Source organism: Bubalus bubalis, chromosome 6 (genome assembly GCF_019923935.1).
Source record: "Bubalus bubalis isolate 160015118507 breed Murrah chromosome 6, NDDB_SH_1, whole genome shotgun sequence".
Lineage (NCBI taxonomy): Eukaryota > Metazoa > Chordata > Mammalia > Artiodactyla > Bovidae > Bubalus > Bubalus bubalis.
In genome coordinates, this window is record NC_059162.1 from 104,057,276 (window position 1) to 104,080,289 (window position 23,014).

A 23,014-nucleotide genomic window follows, 5' to 3' on the forward strand; every position below is an offset into this window, starting at 1 on the left:
TCTTTTGACCTCAGTGTCTCTGTCTTCAAAGTGAGAATGAGTGGAGCGGTGTTTGCTATTTTCTACTTGACTTACCCTTGTGAGGATGAAAGATTATAATCGAGAACATATATTGAGCTAAGAAGAAGTAATAATGAATCCTGAGCAAACTCAGCCTGAAGCTTCCTGCTTATTGCCTGACAGACATAATTTAGTGAAAAGAGACTTCACTAAGGTTGGGAAAATTGAGACTGGATGAACAAAAGTCTTACCAGCTCAGAGCATCTGTGATCCTGGCTATTCTTGGGTTCCTGACACACACCAGGCACTCAATGAAGATGTGTCAACTGAATGAAGGAAGTGAGAGGGGAGCCAGTAAAGCAGTATTTGAAAGGGAGATTCCTTCAGTTCTGGGAAGGTCAGCAGACAACACTGGCTGAGATGCCACAGGTCCTGAGGCACAGTCTAGGGACAGCCAGGCTCACCGGACAAAAGACAGGGAAACAGAGCCCGGAATGGAATTCTGGAACATCAGAACTAGTAGGTCCACGCCCCCCACCTCAAATTCTTCACAGTTTGGGGAACAAATGTAAAGTGTCCCCCCTCTGGGAAGCCCGTCCTATGCACAGACCCACGCTGCTCTCTGCGCCCATCCCTCTAGGAGGGCAGGGAAGGACTCACAGTTCCCTAGTCCCTTTGTTGCCTCTCGTGTGTGTGCATGCAGTGGGGGTGGGATATCTCTGCTTTGTCTCTGTGTCCTCTTCAACATTCAGCACACAGCTTCCTTCCTAGTGAAGGCTCAGTAGAACTTTGTAGAGCTGAGCTTATAATCTGGAAGGAAATTGAGTCTGGAGGAAGGAGCATAAAAAGGAGAGGGATCAGGGTGTATAAGGATGCCCTGATGATGCACTTAATATCATGTGGGTGTCAGGCCAGAGGTCGAGGGGATTGAATGAGAGCCATCATGGACCCCAGATGGCTGGTGTGGAGGAGGTGGGATCTGGAGCTGAGTAGGACCAAGGCTAGGATCTCAGCCAGCTGTCAAAGCTGTAGCCACAGTTAAAGCTGGTGGGTGGGTTTGTATAAAGTGTCCATTGGCAGAATGATTTGGGGGAGCCTTTTATATCTGGGGAGTTGGTTGAGGGCAAAACTTGGCAGCAGGAGGGAAACCACAGGTAACCCAAAGTTAGCAGATGGGAGCTCCATAACGATTCCAAGAGACTGTTCATCCTGACATGGCCCCAGCAAGGCTGAAGGTGTATGGAGATTCCTCAGAGTCAAGTAAGCAGATCTGGCGGGACTTCAGAGGATGGAGTTCTGGACAGGAAAACCAGAGTAAATGTCCTGCCGCACACTATTCTGAGCCAATACAATGGAGAAGGAGTTGGGAGCACCAAGGTACAAATGCTCCAGGTATGCCCAGGTTGGCACTTAAGAGCATGACCAGTTCAAATCCTGGCTCCACCATTTACTAGCTGGGCATTGCTGTGCAAGTGTCTTCACCTTAGGTGTCTCTGTTTCCTCATCTATGCGACAGGAAACGACCAAGCCTGTCTAACCTGATGGTGGTGAGTGTAAATGAGAAAGTGCATGTAAAGTGCTTAGCACAGCCCCTAACACGCAGTATGTGCTCAGTGAGTGTCACGTCTTGTTTTTTAAATTACCACTGCCCACATTTTCTCAACCTTGCACTACTGACATGCTAGGCAGGATAATTCTTTGGTGCGGGGGATGTCCAATGCATTGTAAGATGTTTAGCAGCATCCCTGGCCTGTACCCACTAGATACAAGTAGCAAATTTCAGTTATGAAAATCAAAAAATGTCTCCAGACATTATCAGATTTTCTGATGTCTGCAACAACAACAACAAAATAATCCCTGGTTTGGAACTACTGCGCAAACTCTGGACCTGCCAGGTGCTGGTCTTCAGATAGTATTTTTCTGATGGGGCTGCAGTAGTGAGTATAGACCACACATGTCCTGGTCAAGATTGCTCAGATCCTAGGGGCTCCTTGATCTGGTTGAGGGACTCATCACAGGAGGCCACCATAGGAAGCTGAGGCAGAGGTGAAGCAGTGGCCAAGTCCCACTAGTGGTACGTGTAGAAGCAAACTTTCACCAGTCCAGGAGGTGTATACCAGCTACCATGGATCAATGCAGGTTCAGAAAGAACTCGGGAAGAAAGAAGCAACAGGCACTGCCCAGGCAAGTGTGTTCCCCCAAAGGAGAAGCCATAACATGGGTCCTCACTGCCAAACAGGTAGGGAGAGGCAATGGGATGAAAAGAGGGAAGGAGTTGTCATTATGAGCACCCACTGTATGCCAGGCATTGTACCAGGCATTATCTCACTGACTTTTCAGATAGCCCCATAACACCCATTTATTTAGTCACCAATGTTTACTGAATGGCTGACACACAGGGAACTGTCCAAGGTGCTGAGGACACAGCAGGAAACAAACTTCCTGCCCTCATGCAGCTTACGTTCTGGGGAGAGAAACTGACAACACTAGGAAGAAAAGGAGTCTGATGCACAGCCTGCCATATGTGATAAGAGCCATAGGGAAGATGGGAAAGGGTGCTGGGGAGCTGTGGGGTTGTGATAGTATATAGGGTGGTCAGCAAGAGCCTTGAGATCTCATGCTGGAAGTTCAATTTCAGTTTGCTCATTGCTCAAAATTTACTGGCATAGCACTTGGGACTCAATAACAAAATGGATCAACACTAAATGTTAACTCCTCAACAAACAATATGGTGGAGAACCATATTGTTCTTAAGGGTACTGAGGCTCAGAGACCCGCCCAAAGATTCTCAGCCGCCAGGGAGAAGCCAGGTGTTGACCGATTTCCAACTGAAAATGGATCAACACTAAATGTTAACTCCTCAACAAACAATATGGTGGAGAACCATATTGTTCTTAAGGGTACTGAGGCTCAGAGACCCGCCCAAAGATTCTCAGCCGCCAGGGAGAAGCCAGGTGTTGACCGATTTCCAACTGACTCAGAAGCTTAGGCCCTCCCCAGAGGGCTAAGTTTCAGGACTTGTCAGAGTTTAAGCAACATGGGATGATCCAGGGGTTGGATGATGGGGATCTCCCTCTCTGGGGAGAACTTACAGCAGGAGAACTCAAGAGTGAGAAAGAAACAAAGATATAGACTGAGGGAAGAAGAGTTTATAAATATCTGGGAGGATGAGGAAGGCTGGGAAAAAAAAAAAAAAAAAAAAAAAGAAGGCTGTCAGGACCAGGGAGGGAAAATAATCAATTAATTAAAGCAAGCCAAACTGCTCAGACATACTTGTTCAGTCCTTAGAAGCCTGGGATCTTCCTTCCCTGAAATTGCCAGGTACTCTCCAATCCAGAAACAAACAAAGGGATGTCCAAGAAGCCTGAGAGGCAAGAGTGGAGGAGGATTGTAAATTCCAAAAGCCATGGCACTGCACACTGAGGCTGGCTTACTTGGCAGAGGGTGACACAGTTGACATCATGCAAGGTCATGGGCACCCGGCACCCATGCCAACTCAGTCACTGTCCCCTGCCACCCACACCTATTATGATGGTCTAAAAACTGATTATGATGATGACCCTGAGTCATGAAGAAAGGCTGAGGTTGCTCTCAGGACATGACTGTCTACTGAGCCAAACACAAGTGTAAAAGGCCACCTCTGTACAACCTCTTCTGGCCTCATGTTAGAGCCCTCAGCCAACAGCTTGTCAAAGACTTCTTCATGTGGTTGTCTCCCTACAGAGCTGGGGATCTTTGAGGACAGGAACAGAATTTCTGCTTCCTCTCTCTGTCCGTCCTGCCTAGCATAGGGTCGTTCCCATAGGAGGGATGCAAAGGTGTTTGTAGAATGAAGATGGAAACCTAGTCCCATCAAAAAGGTGCGTATGAAAGCTTTAGCCCTTGTAGAATTCATCTTCTGTATACAGGCCACCAACTCAGACCCTGTAACCTGAGAATCGTCCTTCCAGACAACAGAGGCTATCCTGCACCCGAATTTTCTCTCAAGGGCACCCCCTACTGTCATCCCTCTGGTTTACTCTGCACTGAATGTTGAGTCATCCCTTGCCTTTCTTGTCCTCACTTCACTCCCACCTTGTTATGTGTTCAGTTGAATTGGCTTCTCTGATATTTCTGACACCTGCCTCCTTCTTTCCTTTCTCTATTCTCCCGATTTAGTTCAGGCCCTCTGGGTCAGGTGTGATGCTCACTTTACATCTTCCAGTTGTTATCTAGTCTCCTCAAACAATCTTTACATTCCCCTTCCATTCAAATTCCAAAGCCCAGTAGGATCACATCTCTTTCCTTCTTGGAGCCTCCATGGGTTCCCTCCTGTTGTCCCCGTTTCAGTACGTTCCCCAGAATCCCTGCACATCCCTCCTATTCAGAGCTCCTTCTCTGTCATCTGTCCCCAGCCCACCCTCCGTTTGTCTCCTCCTGATTTTCTGGTGTGTCCCCTGGACCCTGAGGTCTGGGCACAGCGCCTATTCTGTGCTCCAACTCCTGGGCCTTTGTTCCAGTGTCCTCCGCTGGGCAAGCCCTCCCTTCCCATGGCCACAGGTCTCAGCCCCAAAGCCACCCTTCCTAAGAAGCCCTCCTGATTCTCTGCCTGCCTTCTCTTGGGTGATCACATCCCTCCTGAATGTCCACAACATCTAACTTTCACCCTTGTTGTGACATTGGTCACCAAAGACCAAATTATGGCTGTTGTTGTTCAGTCGCTAAGTTGTGCCTGACTCTTTGCGACCCCATGGACTGCAGCATGCCAGGCTTCTCTGTTCTTCACCATCTCCCAGAATTTTCTCAAACTCATATCCATTGAGTTAGTGATGCCCTCCAACCATCTCGTCCTCTATTATCCCCTTTTCCTCCTGCCTTCAATCTTTCCCAGGATCAAGGTCTTTTCTAATGAGTCAGCTCTTCACACCAGGTGGCCAGAGTATTGGAGCTTCAGCTTCAGCATCTGTCCCTCCAATGAATATTCAGTGTTGATATCGTTATGTACCTCCCCTAAAGTAGTCTCCAAACTTTATTGATTTTCTTACTCCACTAGTAAAAGTTTGAGAATGCACACCAACATGTACATTCTTTATTTACTTATAAATTGGACCATTGTACTAATATATTTTGTACCACCTGAAACACAATAAGAATAGGAATTTATGGAAGGATGTGATAAAAATAGTTGATATAGAAGCCCGGTGTCTTCTACCTGTGCCCCCCAGAGCTCTGGTGTGTGCTGCACTTTGGAGACCACCGGTCTAGCGGGGGAAGGACTCAGGCTGCAGAGGCATGAAGCTGAGGCTGTTCATGGGGTGAAGCATCCACTGGGGAGGAGAAGCAGGTGGCAAAGCCAAGCAGTTCTGGGAGAGGAGAGGTGCTCTCTGGGTGACTGCTCCTGCCCACTGGCTCCATGAAAAGGCTCAGTAAAGCGTGGCAACCCAACTAATCGTGGCAGTTGGAAGCAGTTGAAGAGGATCCCTGGGCAGGAGAGGAACAGCAGCTGGGCAAAGTGGCTGCCTGGGAATTCCAGGCCCTCTTTAGATGCCAGGCCATGTCCTTGGGGAGTAGAGGCCTCCGGGGAATGGAGCGGGCTGTCAGCACTGTGTCCCCCTGAAACTTGCATCTCAACCAACAATGGCAGCTCTAAGCAGAGATGCTAACACAATGTGACTCCCACGGTATTTGATGGACAGGAAGCTAGAGCCCAGGGGAAGGTGCCCAAGGTGACCGTGGCGCTGATGATGTGTGAACTCTCTTCACACTTGGCCTCTAGTTTGTGTGTTAGCATTCACACTCTCAGGGAGGCACCCTGTCACCATCGACAGGCTGCAGCCCCAGCTGCTCAGACCAAGCTGCTTCTGCAAAATGGAACTGATTGGGCTCTGAGAACAAGAGGCAGCTTCTGCTAATGCCCTGGCCCCAAACACACGCATGCTCACACGCACACACACACACCAGGTGGGACCTCTCTCTGTTAGTACACCTTCAGCAATGTTTTTTTCCCTATAATGCCCCCTGCCCCGTCCCTTCCCCCATCAGAATGGTTTTAGGGTCTCTATGTCTGGTATGTACACAGCCTCTCAGAGCATGTTTTATCTTCAACAAAAAGCATGACCTTCCCTCCCAAAGGGAAATAACTTGGGGAGACAGATGGGGCAGGGTTGAGGATGGGGAAGGAGGGCCCCTGCCTGCTCCTCACCATCTTCTGAGCCACAGGAGAGCTAAGGAAGGTTGGGGGGGCAGTTGACTTGGCCTTGTCACTGCTCTGCTCTGCATGTCCTCTGTCCATGACTTTGACTATGCTGTTTGCCAAGTTGCAAGACTGGGGAGAGGCATTGTGGGAGGATTCTGGCACATTCCTGGTTCAGCTGTGGAAGAGAACCCCCAAGCTTCAGGTCCGCTTGCCTTGATCAGCCCCTGGGGCCAATGCCTCAATGGAAAGGAAATCCATTCTTTCCTTTATTCAATCAACAAGCATATGATATGTACCTACCATATAATAAGCCCTTGAGAAGATGCACAAAAAGAATAAGCTAGAGTCTACACTCACATTGAATGTAGCAACGTTTGTTAGGGGGAGGATTAATCTAGGATGAATTAATCTATGTGCACCACCCTGTCCATTGGGAGAGAAGGGTCCCAGCAGAGATGCCTAGAGAGAGAAGAAAAGAAGGGGAGGCAGGGAGAGAATGAATGGGGTTCAGACAGAGAAAGTGAGCGCACGCCCCTCCCAACCAGTATTGCTAAGCGGTGGCAGCATTTTTTCACAGCAGCTAAATTAGTATGGCTTTGTAGTTAATGTTTTACTTGGATTGACTAATTTAATACAACAGTCCTGTGAGATGGGTACTCTTATTCACTTCCCCCATTTTTTGGATGGTGAGACTGAGGCTCAGAGGGGCTAAGTGGATCCTGCCAAGGATTTATGATTGCTGAGTGGCAGGGCCAGGTAGCTCTCACCTCCACTGCTCTGACACATTGCCTCATTGCCTCTCCTCTCATCTGAAGTCTCAGTTAATGTCTGATACCCTGTTCAGTGCACCCTATGAGATTGTACACAGAGAAGTAAATGACCAGCATGAAGTCTCACAGCTCTTAGGGGGTCACAGTCTGACCTACCCCCAAGTCTCCTGATTCCCCCACATATTTTTAAATTCTGACACAGTCTCCCAGGTTGCCAGGGCACAGGCTAGGATGCCAGGTAAGAGAGAGTAAGGGTGGAAACGGAGAAGGCAATGGCACCCCACTCCAGTACTCTTGCCTGGAAAATCCCATGGACAGAGGAGCCTGATGGGGTGCAGTCCATGGGGTCGCTAAGAGTCAGACACGGCTGAGCAACTTCACTTTCACTTTTCACTTTCATGCATTGGAGAAGGAAATGGCAACCCACTCCAGTGTTCTTGTCTGGAGACTCTCAGGGACGGGGGAGCCTGGTGGGCTGCTGTCTATGGGGTCACACAGAGTTGGACACGACTGAAGTGACTTAGCAGCAGCAGCAAGGGTGGAAAAGAGTTTGGAGGTTCATGAATACGTTAAACATAGAATTATCATGTGGTCTAGCATTTCCCCTCCTAGACATAGACCCCAAATATTGGAAAACAGGTGTTCAAACAAAAATGTGTACATCAGTGTTCAAAGTAGCTGGAAGATAGAAACAGCCCAAATAGCTATTAACAGATGAGCAGATACACAAAAAGCGGTATACAGTGGAATATTCATCAGCCATAAAAAGGGATGGTATTCTGACACATGCTACAACATGGATGAACCTTGAATACATGATACTCAGTGAAAGAAGTGAAACATCAAAAGGCTATATATTGTATGATTCCATTGATATGAAATGTCCTGAATAGGTAAATCCGTAGAGAGAGAAAGCAGGTGATTAACAGGGACTGGGCAAAGGGGAGAATAGGGTGTGACTGCTAATGATTACAGGCAACTCGATAGTGGTGATGGTTGCTCAGCACTATGAGTGTACACTTTAAATGGTTAAAGCTTGTATGTTGCATGTGTTTTACCACAATAAATAAAGAGGGAGTTCTTAGAATCACCAGGGACTTCTTTCTGAGAAAGCAGAGGGTCACAGAGCAACAAAGAGGAGCGATGGAGACAGTAGCCCAGGTTCTCTTAAAGGAGAGGTGTCTACAATTCAGGGAATGTCCTTAAAATTTCCTGAACTCTTTAGAGAAAAGGCTTCTTACAAATCAGTAATCATTAGGTCTCAGGTCACTTCATCACAGATGGCATTACAACTAACCATTTGTCCAGTGTGATTCTGTTTTGGATTTCTGCCCCCGGCCTGGAGTTTCCCAGACTCCACTGTGCATCACAATCACTATGGACATTTTGTGAAATGACAGATTCCTGGGCCTCATTCCCAAAGACTCGGGTTCCGCAGGCTGAGGTCAGGGAACTATGTTTTACGAAGCTTCCTGGAAATTGTGGTGCAGCCTGTTTTCAGTGGGTATTTGAGACCCACCGTCCTGGCTCACTGAAGTGCACAATGCCATGCCTGAACAAGACCCTGCTGGAGAGATGTGCTCTCAGGTTGCCATCCTGCATCCACCCTCAGCCTTCTGGCGAGCAGACTTGCCCGTGGACCCCATATCCAGCATTGGTCCTGCTTTGAATGTCATCCCATCAAATGTCTTATGAAGGTCCTCATTTTAAACACAGTATCGCCCAGTCCTTGGGAATGGTCCTGGGGCCTCATACAGCCTGTGCATTCTTGGGCAGGCAGCCCTGGCTGGAGGTGACCCAGTTGTATCAACACCAGGCTTGTCCACTTCAGACTAGATGGCCTCAGAGGACATTCTACACTTTGTTTACTTTAAAAAAAATTATTTCATTAACAATACATAATTGTTATTAAAGAGAAAAATATATAAATAGGCAAAAGGGGATTTAATGAGTTATTCCTAATCCCTCTACGCCCATTATTAGTATCTTCTTGTATAACTTTCTAAACTTTTTCCTATACAAATGTGTGTGTACATGTGTGTGGGTGTGGGTCTCTGTGTGCTTTATGTGTTTATTCAACAAATATTTATGGATTGCCTACTCTGTTAGATACTGTACTGAGAGCTAAGAATAGTGGTCAAATGATACACACAACAGAGAAGGCAATGGCACCCCACTCCAGTACTCTTGCCTGGAAAACCCCATGGACAGAGGAGCCTGGTAGGCTGCAGTCCATGGGATCGCTAAGAGTCAAGCACGACTGAGTGACTTCCCTTTCACTTTTCACTTTCATGCATTGGAGAAGGAAATGGCAACCCACTCCAGTGTTCTTGCCTGGAGAATCCCAGGGACAGAGGAGCCTAGTGGGCAGCTGTCTACGGGGTCGCACCGAGTCGGACATGACTGAAGCGACTTAGCAGCAGTAGCAGCAGCAGATACACACAAAAATCCCTGCCCTTAAGGAGCTTGCAGTATATACATTTGTTTAAACTTAAAAAAGAAAAAAGAACGGTATCCAACTTTTAAGGGATCTTTTTTCCCTTAATAGTATATTGCAAATGTCTTTCCATGTTTTATCAATGAATGTAGATTGATATCATCATTGTAATGATCATACGCTATTCCATTGGCTATATTTATAACATTTAACCAATTATACATAAAATGACTTGGTCTAGTTTCTCACTGTTATAAGCAATTTTGAGATGATCATGTTTGTCTAATGATCTTTGATGCCTTTAGACATTAATAGATATTACTATTTACTTATCATAAATTCATAAAAATGGAATTTTGAGGTCAAAGGGCATGCACTCCTTTTTCTGTTTTCAGGACAGTTGTTAAGACTTTTCATTTTGAAATATAAATACAGATTCACAGGAAGTTGCAAAGATAGTGCAGAGAGGTTCCATGGACCACTCACCCAGTTTTCCCCAATGGTTACATCTTGCATAACTATAGAACAATGTTAAAACCAGAAATTTACACAGTGACAACGTATGCAGTATTGTTCTATGTGATTTTTATTACATGTAGATTCCTGTAACCACCGCCAAATCACCAGACTGTTCCATCACCCAGAGTCCTTCCTCCTGCTAATCCTTTATAGTCATTCTCATCCCTCTCTCTTCAACCTTCCCAGATGCTGACAACCACTAATTTGTTCTCCATCTCTAATCCAGTCATTTTGAGAATGTTCTGTAAGTTGAATCATACATTATATGGTCTTTGGAGAAACTTTTCACTCAGCGCAGTGCCCTTGAGAGCCATACCAGTTGTTATGTCTATCAGTAGTCTCTTCCTTTTTATTGCTGAGTGGTGCTCTTGTGGTATGGCTGTACCACTGTTTTAACCTTCACCTATTGAAAAGCAGTTGTTGGGTGTTTTAAAAATATAGCTGCTGTGAATATTTGCCCACAGGTTATGTGGGCAAAAGTTTGCCTTTCTCTGAGATAAATGCCCAGGAATACTATTGTTGGATCCTATGTTAAGTGTATCTTTAGTTTTTAGAAACTGCCAAACTTCTTGGAAGGAAAGTTATGACCAACCTAGACAGCATATTCAAAAGCAGAGACATTACTTTGCCAACAAAGGTCTGTCTAGTCAAGGCTATAGTTTTTCCAGTGGTCATGTATGGATGTGAGAGTTGGACTGTGAAGAAAGCTAAGTGCCAAAGAATTGATGCTTTTGAACTGTGGTGTTGAAGAAGACTCTTGAGAGTCCCTTGGACTGCAAGGAGATCCAACCAGTCCATTCTAAAGGAGATCAGTCCTGGGTGTTCTTTGGAAGGAATGATGCTAAAGCTGAAACTCCAGTATTTTGGCCACCTCATGTGAAGAGTTGACTCATTGGAAAAGACTCTGATGCTGGGAGGGATTGGGGGCAGGAGGAGAAGGGGACGACAGAGGATAAGATGGCTGGATGGCATCACCGACTCAATGGACGTGAGTTTGAGTGAACTCCAGGAGTTGGTGATGGACAGGGAGGCCTGGTGTGCTGCGATTCATGGGGTCGCAAAGAGTCAGACACGACTGAGCGACTGAACTGAACTGAAACTTTTTCAGAGTGAGTCTTCCATTTTACATTCCTACCAGCAATGTCTGAAAGACCAATTTCTCCACATCCTTGCCAGCGTTTGGCATTATCACTGTTTGTTATTTTGGCTGTCTCAGTAGTTGTGTAGGGATATTTCACTGAGGTTTTACTTTGCATCTGGATGATGAATAATGATATTGAGTATCTTTGCATGTGCTTGTGTACCTTCTGTATATCCTCTTTGGTGAAATGTTTGTTCATATCTTTTGCCTGTTTTTAATTGGATTACTTATTTATTTATTTTTACTGCTGGATTTTGAGAGTTCTTTATATGTTTTCTAGTCCTTTGTCAAATATGTGGTTTGTGAATATTTTGTCCTGGTCTGTAGCTTATCTTCTCGTCTTCCTAATAGAGTCTCTTGCAGAGGATAAGTTTTTTGTTTTGAAGAAGTCCAATGTATTGATTTTTTTCTTTTATGGATCATGCTTTTGATGTTATATCTAAGAACTCTTCACTGAACTCTAGGTTTTGAAGATTTTTCTCCTATACCATCTCTAAAAGATTTATAGTTTTACAATTTATCTTTAAATCCGTGACCCATTTGGGGTCAAATTTTGTGTAAAATGTTGGTTTGTATTGAGTTCCACGGTTTTTGCCTATGGCTGGTCAATTGTTCCAGCATCACTTTCTGAAAAGACTGTCCTTTCTTCTTTGAATTGCATTTCATCCTTCGTCAAAGGTCTGTTCTTATGTGGAACTATTTCTGGGTTTGCTCCTCCATTCCAGTGATGTATGTTCTGCCAATATCACACAGTCTTAATGACTTTAATTATATAATAAGCCTTAAAATCAGGTAGAGTGATTTCTCGCACCATAATTTTTTCTCAAAATTGTTTTAGCTGTTCTAGTCCCTTTGGCATGCACTTTTGAAGGCCCTTGATAACATATTGCCCCAGTGCCCCCAAAAGGTGGTGCTAATTTAAACTTCCGCTAACAGTGTGGGGAGGTGCTGTTTCCATACACCCACACCAACCCTGGCTGTTATCATTCTTTTTAAATCTTGGCCTATCTGATAACTGAAAAATTATATCACATCCTTATTTTCAATTGCATTTCTTTGGTTACCTTTCAATCTAGGAAGGCAGCCAGGGCCCCCAGATCTTAGGTATAAAAGTTTGGTATCCTTGAAGCTTCACATGGAGGATTTCAGAAATGTCCATCAGAGAAAGCAGACGGGTTTGTGTGGCATCCATTGGTGACGCCTTTTCCTTCGATGAAGGCATTTTACACCCTCTTCCTAGTTTGTTCTTGTTCTTCTGGCTTCTGGAGAGGAAATCATCTGTTTAGCCACCATACACATTTATCTTCAGGCAGGCTTCCCTCCACTGAAAAGCCCAAATGTCCCTTCAAACCATAGTCAGAAATTGACCATGTATTGCTGTAGAGCAGAAGCTGACAACATTGTAAAGAGACTATGCCCCAGTAAAAATCGATCAGCCAATAAATAAATAGATAATAAAATACCCCCCCCCCAAAAAAAAAGTTAACCATGTCTCACCTCCACATTCCTGCTGTGGTTCATATGCTGCCATCTCTAGCATGGATGATTGCCAATAGTCTTCCAACCATGTCCTGACTTCTACACTTGTCCCCCAGCATCTGTTCTCAACCCCGGAGCCAGAGGGTTGTCTAAAATACAGATCTCTCCTTTGCTAAACCCTCTCTTCTCCCCCAGGGTAAAGCCAAAGTTCCCAGATGACCTGCCCACTCGCCGTGCCCCATCCGCTCCAGGACCTCTGCTTGGTCCCTCCGCTTTAACCACCATGGTCCCTGCTGTTTCTAACACACAAACATGCTCATACACAGTCATGATTATTTCCTCAGGATTAATTTCGAAAATCCAATTGCTGGGTTGGAGGATGTACATTTGTAAAAGCTTTTGGCAGTTGTTTCTGCAGGGAGGCAGTATCCATTTCCACACTTACCAGCAATGTGTGAGTGTGCCTCTTCCCCTACTCACCACCACGGGGTGTTGTCATTTTTAGAAAGCCTTTGCCAAGCTGTTCCCTGCTACTGTATTCTCCATGTGAGATTTAAAGAAAGAGTTTTGTATGACTGGATCAAAATCCGCCCTTTTACAGCAATTCAGAGACAGTCTTCGTATGGATGTTTCTTGTAACCATCCTTGGTATCAGCCAAGGGCAAGACCCTAGAGATGTAACCAGTGGAGGTGTGACAAGCTGTCTGGACACGGAGCTTTGCAGGAATCTGACACATTGTAAAGGGGGCACTTAGGGGTCTGGGGGAGAGGATGGGTGGCATATGTTTTATGTGCCATTTTTCTGAATTGTGGCTTTTCCCAGCCAAGCTCTGGACAGGACCTAGAGGGCTGACATTTCAAGCTTCTGCTGTTTTTCCAAAGGCCTGCCTCAGACCATTGGTTCTCAAACTGAGACAGTCTCAGAATTGCCTGCGTCAAACAGAGACCACTGATTTAATACATCTGAGATGAGGCCCAAGAACTTGCATTTCTGACAAGTCCCAGATGATGTTGATGCTGCCAGTCCAGGAACCATACTTTGAGAATTGCTAGCCTATAGTTTATCTTTTTCTGCTGGTTCTTTTCCCTTCAGGCTGGATAACCACCAGCCCCCTGGAACCTCCATTATGGCATGGACCACATTATAAGGCTATGCAGTCTTTCCTGGGTCTTTCTCCCCTACTTGGAGATGAACCCTAGAATGGGGGTCATATTTTATCTCAGCCCCTCCAGGGCCTGTTGAATTTCTCAGCACAGAAGTCTCATTGAAATTTTCCCAGAATGAAGAGGGACCGAGTGGTCTCTGCAGGTGATTATGTAAGAATCGTGTGTGCTGGTCAGTAAAGAGGCGAAGGGTGGAGGTCCCCCTGTGGCGCGAAAGTTGGAGAATTATCCGAGGATTCAGTCTCACTTCCTCTGACAGTCAGATTCTGATGTCATCAAGAAGATACTCAGACATGAAACAGAAAACGAGAACAGTGGACTTGTTTTACAGGTGAGGTCTTGAAGACCCCAAGAGGGGAATGACTAACTCAAGGTCACAATCCTGAGTGATGATACAGGTGAGACTTGACCCCTGACTTCCCTGACAGCCCCCTGGAGAGGAGGTAGGGTGGGAAGGGAAGGGTGGTTTGAACTCAGAGAATGAACTCGGAAACTGGCCAGGGTTCTCCATCCACCACAGGCTTCTTACACCTCCCTGCAGCCCTCTGGGCCTCAACTTGCTCACCTGTAGCCTGAGTATGAGGCCAACCCAGTGATGCCTTGGGGTGAACTGAACTTGGCTGACTGTTGTGAATGGACCTAGCACTGCACCTGCCACGTGGAGGGCGTTTGAGACTTCCCTGCCTGAAGTAAGGACTTTCCAGGGGCCCCTTACCCTCACTCAGTGCCGTGATTCTAAAGGGCAGTGTGGTCTCTGGCTGCACTTTGACCTTGTGAGTCTTCTGCTCCATGAAGGGGACGGGGGAGAAGCTGAAGAACCTTTCCAGTTTCTTCCAGGAAGAACGCGCACCTGAAGGTGCAGATGGGACCTCATGTGATGTCAGCCCCTGATCACATTTTGTCAACTTCCCTTCCCGCCTCACCACATCCTCCTGGGGTTTTCGGTGTCAGAGCTCAAGTGGAAGGTGCAGGCAGAAGTTAAATATAGAAAGGCACCTACTCATGGTGAAATGCGTGGGCCGAGCCTCGGGTGAGGGGGCGTAAGCACATGCTAAATTTAGCGGCCTGACTTCCTCTTCTGGCCCCTTACAAGCCATTATGCAAACACCGATGCTTGTCAGTTTCCCGCTGAGGAGGACTTCAAGGGCTGAAGACGAGAACTTGGCAATGAAGCCTGCCGGTTAATCATGGCCCTCCGCCCCTCGATGATCCCATCTGTTATCACTTTTTACCCTCCCGGCAGTCATGAGAGCTGGGCATGGAGGGTGTTGCTGATCTCAGTTCACAAATGAGCAGGCCGGGGGACTTGCCCAACATCATCGCCCGGCAGAGCCCAGACGTAAACTCAGGGTTTCACCCTGACTCCCCTCTCAGTTCCTGAGAACCCAGTACAAGAGTGTGCTGGGCTTGGTGGTCCAGTGGCTGATAAATAGCATCCCAGCCTGCAGATGTTCCCCAGGGCCCTGAGCAGTTTGGTAACTACAGGTGGAAAGCCGGCATGCTAAAGAGTATGACCAGGGACGGACCAAAGCCTTGCTACTCAAAGTCTGGCCTGCAGCCCAGCAGTGTTGGCCTCAGCTAGGTGCTCAGAAATGTCAGTGCCCAGCCAGACCCCAGACCTGCTGAATCAGAGTCTGTATTTTAATACGGTTCCCAGGGGACTCGTGTACATATTTAGGCTGATGAAGCTCTAGCCTAGTGCTCTGAGTGGTGCCCACTTAAAGAATCAATTCATGGGATTTTCAGATTCTAGAAATGTGTTCTTTTACTGTCTCATTTATTCAGCTGCCATCTATTGATTAAATTCCACATTTGAGGCCTTGTGTTAGAATCTGGGGGCTTCCCTGGTAGCTCAGAGGATAAAGAATCTGCTTGCAATGCAGGAGACCTGAGTAGCTGCTAACCCTTATGATTACTTGCGGTGTGTTTGGAGAGCTGTTTTGATTTTTTTGTTTTTAATTGAGATGTAATTGACACATAACATTGTATTAGTTTCAGCCATAAGACATGATTCAATATTTGTGTATGTTGCAAAATGATCACCACAGTAAGTCTAGTTAACATCCATCACCACACATGGTTACAATTTTTTTTTCTTGTGATGAGAACTTCTAACAACTTATTGACCAGAGACATATTAATACATCTTATGTTACCTGAACATTATTGACCAGAGATGTATCAATATTCACTTCCATAACAAATTGCCAGCCACAGGCATTAATTTCTGCAAAAATCGTTAATACCTTAAGATCTACTCTCTCAGCAACTTTCAAGAATACAGTATAGTATCATTAACTATAGTCACTTTGCTATACATTATATCCCTGCTGCTAAGTCGCTTCAGTCGTGTCCGACTCTGTGCGACCCCAGAGATGGCAGCCCACCAGGCTCTGCCGTCCCTGGGATTCTCCAGGCAAGAACACTGGAGTGGATTGCTATTTCCTTCTCCAATGCATGAAAGTGAAAAGTGAAAGGGAAGTTGCTCAGTCGTGTCCGACTCTTAGCGACCCCGTGGACTGCAGCCCACCAGACTTTTCCATCCATGGGATTTTCCAGGCAAGAGTACTGGAGTGGGGTGCCATTGCCTTCTCCACATTATATCCCTAGGGCTTATTTATTTTATAACTGGGTGTTTATATCTTTTGACCACTTTGACCCATTTTGCCTGTCCCTCTATCACCTGCCTCTGATGACCACCGATCTGTTTTCTGTATATATTAGTACCATTTGAGTTGTTTTCCGTCTTTTTGATTCCACATGTAAGTGAGATCATATGGTATTTGCCTTTCTCTGTCTGGATTATTTCACTTTCCATAATGCTCTCAAGGCCCATCCCTGCCGTCAAAAATGGCATCGTTTCCATCTCTTTGAAATAGTCTGAATGATATTCCATTGTATATATCACACTTTCTTTATCATTTATCTATTGATGTATACTTAGATTGCTTCCCTGTCTTGTCTGTTTTGAGTAATGCTGCAGTGAACATGGGGGTGCATTATCTTTTCAAGATATTGTTTTCATTTCCTTTGAATAAATACTCAGAAATGGAGTTGCTAGATCATATGGAGGGTCTGTTTTTAATATTTTGAGGAACCTCCATACTGTTTTCCGTAGTGGCTGCACTAATTTACATCCCCACCAACAGTGCATAAGGGTTTCCTTTTCTCTACATCCTCGTCAACACTTGTTATCTCCTGTGTGAGTTTATTTAATCATCACAGTGGCCTATGAGGTAGGTGTGTACAGTTAATAGATGGGTGGCAGGAGACTTTAGGCAACATGCTTGAGGTCATGGTGCTTAGTAGGTCGCAGAGCCAGTATCCACTTGGGCATCTGGCTCTTAACCAAGAGGCCTCTCCACATCTATGGATTAAAGAAGAATCAGAGCAGCATGGTCCATCTAGAGCCCAGACTCAGTCAGGAAGGACCTGAGCAATCAGTTGTGCTGGGGCTTTCATTGAATTTTGGCTTTAAGCTACAGAGCCAGTTACTTGAGTAACATCTCCTGCAGGTTCTATGAGAGATGGAGCTGCTCTGATTGGGTGGAGGTGGCCCCCAGGTCATGCCTCTCTTCCCCCCAGGCCACCACCCTTGCCTGTGCCCTCTGGAGTGCCACAGAGCGTAGTGTGAAAGCTGCTTACAGGCCAACTTCTTCAGATGCAGGAACAGGAGCAAGAGAAACAAGATGCCTTGTCCAAGATTGCAAAGCTGATGGAGACAAAGTGAGCCGGGGCCTTGTGGGGTAAAGGTGAGCTCTGTTCCACACAAGGGCCAATCTGTTTCAGAGAACACGTGGCTGACTTCTGTTGGAGCATTTCTGAATTGCATTAGAAATTAAGGAACCCTAATGAGATCATGGGAAATAGATGGGGAAACAGTGTCAGACTTTATTTTTTTTGGCTCCTAAATCACTGCAGATGGTGATTGCAGCCATGAAATTACAAGATGCTTACTCCTTGGAAGGAAAGTTATGACCAACCTAGATAGCATATTGAAAAGCAGAGATATTACTTTACCAACAAAGGTCCATCTAGTCAAGGCTATGGTTTTTCCAGTGGTCATGTATGGATGGGAGAGTTGGACTGTGAAGAAAGCTGAGTGCCAAAGAATTGATGCTTTTGAACTATGGTGCTAGAGAAGACTCTTGCGAGTCCCTTGGACTGCAAGGAGATCCAACCAGTACATCCTAAAGGAGACAAGTCCTGGGTGTTCATTGGAAGGACTGATGCTGAGGCTGAAACTCCAATACTTTGGCCACCTGATGCGAAGAGTTGACTCATTTGAAAAGACCCTGATGCTGGGAGGGATTGGGGGCAGGAGGAGAAGGGGATTACAGAGGATGAGATGGCTAGATGGCATCACCGACTCAATGGACATGAGTTTGGGTGAACTCCAGGAGTTGGTGATGGACAGGGAGGCCTGGTGTGCTGCGGTTCATGGGGTTGCAAAGAGTCGGACACGACTGAGCGACTGAACTGAATGGAACTGAATGAGGTCACGTTGACTACTACAGGCCCTTCCCCTAGAATTATTCTGTCTATCTGTCTGTCTCTCTGTCTCTCACACACACACACACACATGAGATATGTCTTAAGAGTAAGAATGTTCAGAGAGCCCCTGAAGCCAAGAAGCAACCCAGAACTCTAGGGTCTAGAATCTTTATGTGGGGTTTTTGTCTTCGCTGAAACCCATGCAGAGGGACATGAGAGGGGCTCAAACAGGCACTGGGTGAAGGGCCAGCTGTGGATCCCAGAGGGCGGCTAACACCCCAACCACCTAATAGTGCCAAGTAGAAAGTCACATTTCAAACAAACCTCTTTTTGCACCCACACCTCCCAGATAATGCCATTCCCTGCCTTGGACTTGTTGGAAGGTTGGAAGGGGAGCCCCTATGGGCCTGAAAATAGAACCCTCATTCCGTCTCTGGCTTCAGTGGAAGAGAGAATGGGCACGTGTGTTGACTGGAGCACATCACCTTTGCATGAACATCAGGTTTTGCTAAAGCAGGCAGCCTCTTTACTGCTCCCATCATGCGTTCTCTGCCGGGAGAAGAACCACCTACTCTGTGCAGGTTGAGGGCTGAGCAGTGATCCCCCTACCCCCACCTGGGATGCTCCTATGCACATCAGTCCACAGAGAGTCCTCACCAATCAGTATCTATGAGCTACAGATAGAGAAACTTAAGTCTCAAAGAGGCTGAATCAGCAGCCCAGACGAGCCAGCTGGTAGATGGCAGAGGGCATGTGGCATTCAGATTGGTGGCCCTGGCAGACACTGGGTGTAGACCCCAGTGATGCAGCCAACCAGCTGTTGGGCCAGCTGTGTGACATCTTGATTCATGTCTTCATCATCCATGCCATGTAATAGCATTGATGCCAGAGAGCTAGCATGAAGATTAACATAACCAAAGCACTTAGATAGTACCTGGTGGGTAACAAAAATGTTAACAGCCTTTATTAAGGTTGCTGTGATGATGAGGCTGATTCTGTTACCTTAAAGTCTATATAGGTGGTCCCTGACTGAGGATGGTTCAACTTAATGATTTTTTGGCTTTATAGTGATACAAAGAAATATTCAATAGAAGCTGTTTTTCTTATTTTGAATTTTGATCTTTTCCCAGGCTAGCATGCATAGTGCATGCTCTCATGATGCTGGGCAGGGACGGCCACAGCTCCTAGTCAGCCACGTGATCACCAGGACAAACAACAGATACACTGCAGATGACCATTCTGTTTTTCACTTTCAATACAGTATTTAGTAAATTACATGAGATAGTAAACATTTTATAATAATGGGCTTTGTGTTACATCACTTTATTCAACTGTAGGCTCATGTAAGTGTTCTGAGTATGTTTTAGGTAGTCTAGGCTAAGGAATGATGTTCAGTAGAATAGGCTTATTAAATGCATTTCAATTTACAGTATTTTCATTTTACAATGGGTTTATCAGGACATGATCCCATCATAAGTTGAGGAAGATCTGTCTTCAAATGTTACCTCCCTGATGGCTTTTTGTAGGTAGGTGGACCACAGTTTCCCATTCAGCAGTTGAAGGAAGTGGGGCAGGGAGAGGGGGAATGACTTCTCAATGATCAGGGGCAAAACAAGAATGCATTTGGTTTTACTGTGTCATTTTTCCATAAAGCCAGGGCTTCTGGTCACCTGCCTGGCCCCCAGACCCTTTACTGCTCTCCTTGAGACTAAAGGCTGCTTGGGACCTTAGACCAGTATGTCTTGGTCTTGCTGTTATGCCAACTTTTGCAAAGACGCAGCCTTTTAACTAGGTGCCTCCCTTGCATTTGAAACCAATCTCACACTTTATTCTGAATTCATTAAGTGCCAACTCCATGCCAGGCACTCAAGACAAAAATACACATGATATTTGCATAGAAGCCCTGTTCCTACTCTTGAGGCCCCATCCTCAAGAATGGTATATCCTTCCATTGCTGCATTGCTCCCCGTGTTGATAACGTGCCTGGTTTTCCAGGTCTTCTGGGTTCTCCATACCAGCAGCCTTTTCTCATCTGATCACTTCCTTAGGATGAGCAAACACTTAGAGTGGAATCACTGGATCAAAGGAAATAATATCTTTTTAAGAGTTTTGATCCACGTTCTTAATTGGCCCCAGAAAGACACCATCTTAAAGATGTTTGTTTATGTTGTTTACTGTACACCCAGCAATAGTCTATCAGTAAGGGGTTATTTGCTTTAAATGTGATCAATCTACACAACACAATACCACACAGCTATTGAAGGGGGGTGGACATATTGAAGACACAGGTGGACATTCCATAATGTGAAAAGGCACTGACATGGATAAATAAAAAACATGGTAAATCTAATAGACAAAAAGTAAACCCAAACTGCACCAGGCATAGAAAAGAGTATATCAAGAAGGATACCAAGTGTGAACCGTGGTGATCAGATCTCTGGGATAGGATTATAAGTCATTTTAATCTTCTCTTTATACTTTCTGAAGTACAATATGTACTGTTTTTATAATTAAGAAACAATGGATTCCATCCCTTTTCCTCATCCCCTTGCCATTTCTACATGGGTGGGGGTTGCCAGCGGCCTTGGTGGCAGGCAGCTGCCTGATGAGTCTTTGGTAAGTGGCACTGACATGAGTACTTGGTGGAAGCTAGTGAGCTCAGGCTGGGGTTGGGGGTGCCCTGCACAGTGCCCTCTGGGTCCCAGCTGGGCCTGTGTGTCCTCAGGATCAAACGTCTTGCCTGCTCAGGGTTTCCTCCCCGTCACTGGCCCTGATTCTCATGAGCAGGGCTTTACTGCTCAGAAGCTGTGAAAGGTCTTCCTCCTCATTTTATCTTTCCTCCTCCTCCTAACCGTGAGGTCTGCACATTCTGGTCTGTGTTGCCTCTGGCCCGTGGTTATGCCATTGCCCCAGGTCACATACTGGCCGTGCCTGACTTTCTCATTACCTGGTCTGAGTGTGAGGGAGCCAGGGTATTTACACCCTGCGTCCATCAGCCAGTAGACAGAAGCTGGCCCCTGGGTGGGAACACACCAGCTCCCAGGCCCTTCCAGCCCTCAGTGCAGGTGGGAAAGTGAGTTCCAGAGACTGAGGCGCAGTGCTGGCCACGGAGGTCAGGCTGGTGCGCAAGGAAATGACCAGGGGGCCAAGTAGGATGGACAGAGCCCCGACAGCATCTGCTGCTGGTGGGCTTAACCCAGTGCCATCACCCCCATGGAACATGGCCCCCCTACATGAGATTCCCTGGGTTACAGCAACTTAGGGACAGGTACCCTGAGTCTGGAGCCAACTAGGACCTGCCACCTCCATGCATAGCTTCTTTGGACAGCTTTTGTGCCCCATGCTCATGGGGTTAAATAGTACTAAGTCCCTTAGACTCTTCTTCTCAGGAAGACCGTGGCCAGGAAGTTGCAGCGGGAAGGGGAGCCAGTTCCACTGCCTTACTTCTCACTGAGGACAGACTGAGGTCTTCACAGCCAGTTCAGGGCCCTGTTTCCTCAGCAAACATGCCACCTTGTGAAGTCCCTGATTTCTAACCCCAAAATGGTGTTGATGAGAGGTTAGTGTGAAAAATAACTGGATAATGGATGTGAGGAGATTAGCAGAGGCCCAGACATTTGGTACCTATTATTACTGTTGTTTTTATGGAAGGTGATTTTTGTCTAAATATAATTAGTGGTTTATAATCTATTGCTCTTTTTACTGCATTAGCCACAGAGAGAAACCATGGGCCCGGCAGGCAGTACATCAAATTGCTTATTTAGAGTGGGGACAGGAGGGGTGGTATGGCCACCTCAAATATGCTATTTAGGGCCAGAAAGGATTAGCATCATCTAGGCTGGCGGGAGTCACTAGTTCTTTGTGATGTAGCTATTTATTCATTCATTCACCATTGATTCATCCATCCATTCAACAAATGTTGATTAAGGATTATTATGTGCAAGGATTATGCTAGGTACCAGATCTCCTGGAAGCTACTGGCAGTTGTTGATCCCCAGCTAGGAGGCCTTTGACACAGGTTCTACATCCTGCTTCTTAGGGGATTTGCTATATTACTTCCGCTGGAGAGGGGAGAGCCTTTGGCCAGAACATTCTTCCCAGATCCCCACTCTTGCACCCACACCTCTAGCTCAGGTTTTTGGTCATTCACCTCGTGCTTCCCTCCACTGGGATCCTCGGGGTCATGAGCTGCCTGGGAAGGTGGAACCAAGAGCCCCAACAGCCCCTCTCTTTGTTCAAGCAATGACATTATGTGTGTCCATAGCAAGTGATGATTAGAACCCGAGGCCAGGGTTCCTCTGCTTTGTGCATCTCAATCCTGGGTGCCCATGTCCCTGGAGTCCATGCAGGATGCCAGAGGCCCGGGGAATCACATGTAAGCTTAGCTCATCTTTCAGGAGAACGATTAAGTGCAGGCATATTTCATCACATGGAGAGTCACATGTATAGATCATGAAGCAGAATTGTATATGTGTATTTTAAGGATAAACAAGAGACTAAAGGCATTTTGGCTTGTGGGACTTGCTTTGGCCCATGTCGCTGGACCTCCGCAAGGGAGACCTACTGGTGTCCTCCCTTCTTAGGGTTTCTTTGATGGAAAGATTTGAGAACTTCACCAGGGTGATATTCAGGTGACGGTGACCCTGTGCTCCACCTCCTTGTTGGGGTGAGCATGGAAGGAGAGTGCCAGCCTTGTGAGAGGATGGAAGGAAATCACTGTCTAGGGCTCATTTGGGCTGAAAGTCCACAGAGAGGAGACACAGGAGAAATATTCATCTTCTTCTTTGGTGGTGAGGCTTCCCAGGTGGTGCTAGAGGTAAAGAACCCTCCTGCCA

The 23,014-nt window shown here is 46.3% G+C and overlaps 1 protein-coding gene across 5 annotated transcripts in view; it reads left to right on the forward strand.

The window, feature by feature from the left end:
• Nucleotides 1–23,014, forward strand: part of HIVEP3 (HIVEP zinc finger 3) — a 561,080-nt gene that overhangs the window by 309,703 nt on the left and 228,363 nt on the right. The gene's annotated exons all lie outside the window — the stretch shown is intronic.